This window comes from Procambarus clarkii, chromosome 45 (assembly GCF_040958095.1).
Source record: "Procambarus clarkii isolate CNS0578487 chromosome 45, FALCON_Pclarkii_2.0, whole genome shotgun sequence".
In the NCBI taxonomy this organism is placed as follows: Eukaryota; Metazoa; Arthropoda; class Malacostraca; order Decapoda; family Cambaridae; genus Procambarus; species Procambarus clarkii.
In genome coordinates this window covers 16603171-16605822 of record NC_091194.1, presented here as the reverse complement: position 1 = coordinate 16605822, position 2652 = coordinate 16603171, and positions in this window count along the sequence as shown.

The window sequence follows — 2652 nt, the reverse complement described above, 5'->3', positions numbered from 1 at the left end:
CCGGAAATGGAATTCCCAGAAAATCCTTCCTCCCTTAAAATCATAAAAGCCCTGGTGGACAACAATATAATCAGCACTACCTCAACTGAGACTAACTCCCAACAAGTGCCAGCGCCCACGAATGCAGCAACCATCAACGAACCAGAGGAAGATGAAACAACACAAGCAACCACCACTAATGACCTCCGAAGGGGGCCCACAAACAAACAACCAAACATACAAGTTCCACAGGATACACAGGATCAGGGACATACAACCATACAAGCTTCACAGGATACACAGGGTCACACGCAATGGGCATCAATGCTCACCACACACCCACAGACAATGTTGCACACTCAGACACAGACGCCCGTGACTCGGAAAATATCCTTAACAGAATCGAATTCTTTTCAAGAAACACAACCCACACGGTTAACCTCAAGACCCTCCGAGAACGTATAAAAAAATCAGCACATAAAGTTCCAACACAACATTCCCAAGGTCAATACGAGAGACGTGTACAGTCAGATAATGTCGCATACTGACAACCAAAACCCCATAACCATTCAGCAGATAAGCGGCAATAAGTTTAACGCAATGCGCAACGGATACGCATCGATCCCAAACAATCCACCAGGAGGAAGAGACTCATCAGATTCAACATAGCCATCCAGTCATTAAAAATAATTCAACACAATGTTCTAAGCTGGATACCACACAGAGCATTGGAAACTCAGCAACTTGTACAGAGAAATAGACCCAGATATATTACTCATTAACAGCCATGGGGAAAAAGGAAAGGGAGAAGATAAAGATCTTCAATTACAAAATTTACCAGGCCAACAGAGCTGACCAGGCCAACGATGGAGCAGCAATTGCTGTAAAAAGAAATATTCCACACAAAATTCTAGATAACTTTCAGGAAAACTTCCTGGCAATTGAACTCCAAACTACGAACGGTATAATCTTCATAGGAACGTGTTACCAACCACCAAGACGACCTTACCTTCCCCCTGGCCCACATCATGAAACTCACCAGAAGGAACAGACCTCCCTACCTCCTGGGTGATCTGAACGCCAAGCACAGAACACTGGGACACGGAAGGAACAATCAGGCAGGAGATGCCATCCACAATGTGATAAGGAACGGAAATCTAACCTACCTGGGCCCAGACTTCCCAACTTATGTTCAGTCTTACCTGGGACGCGGTCGGGTCAAGATACCTGCTCCGCACCTCCCCCCCCCCCTCCCCCCATGTTGGGTACTGAGATGGAGACTCAGTCACCAGAAGACATGGCTACTTCTCACAGCGTTATTAACATGGCCTCTGAAAGCAGCCAGTCAGACGAGGAGGGCGAGTATCTAGAAGTTCTGACAAGGAATAAGAAGAAACGAAGAAGACAGGAGGCAAGGCGTAGTGTGGACAGTAATACACTTAACGGAAACGATAAGAGAATGAAGAACGACGCCGAGACTGATGCAGACAAACGGACGGAACGATGTGAGGAAGGTGAGGGTCAGCGGAGATGGAGGCTTCTCTTCCCTGCCTCATGCACGTTGGCCTATCATCAGAAGCTGCTGTGGACCGTCAAACTCGGAAGAGAACACCGCAAGTTCGAGCCCCTGCTGAAGGAAGGTGTAAACAGACCTTACTTAACGGTAGGTTCTATGGAGGCAGTGACGTTTCTTAGCCAGCAAGGATATGATGGAATTCTTATGGAAATACCGGAGGGGAACGAGAAGCTGACGAAGGTAATTATCTATAAATACCCTCAGATTCTGGACCCCGAGTTTATACTCGACGACCAACGATTTGTGTGGGCCAAGCGTCACCTTATTAAAGGTGAAGCTAGGAGTCAGGTGGTGGCTCTAGTGAGAGGCGACGTACCCGAGAAAGTGTTCATCACCGGGGCTGGCTACAGGCATGTAGCAAAGTATGTGGAAGAGCCCATAATATGCCTGAAATGCTGCAGATGGGGGCATAAATCCTGGAGCTGTCAAAATGATCCACGATGTCGTTTCTGCGGAAAGTCTCACCTCTCTACTGTGTGTAGAAACAGACTGAATCTGGGTGAGAAAATAGTTCCCAGATGCTGCAACTGTGGAGGTGTTCACAATGCGAGCTCGGCTGTGTGTAGCAAGAGGCCGAGTATGGCTGTTCTCCGGCCGGTGAATGTTACAGAGCAAGCAAGAGCTCTTACCCAGACACCGGGAGCACAGAAAAACAGTCTGCCCCAAACAGTGCCAGTGAACCGGACGAATGCGTGGGTAAAGGAGTCACCTTTACTTAGGCAGGCTCCAGCAACAAGCAGCCACGCCACCACTCAGGACTCCGGCAGTGACAGTGTAACGGTGAGTGAAGTGGCTACTGTGGCTCAGAAAGAGGGTCATAATAATATGGTCAAGGAAGTGTGGGCTGAACTTAAAAAAGTTGGTGAGTTCCTCCAAAATCTGGGGCAGAGAATCGAGTCCATCGAGGCTAAATTAAACGTTCAGGAGGTCAAGGAAAATCACAAAACGGTGAAGGATAGTCAGGATATAGTGGTTGAGGACAAAAATGAAATATTGAGTGATGAAATGAAGGAAAGTGAAGTGTGTGTGAATGATGATAGTCGTAGGGAAAGGAAGAACCCTATAATTACACATAAAATGAAAGAATCATTTGGGCC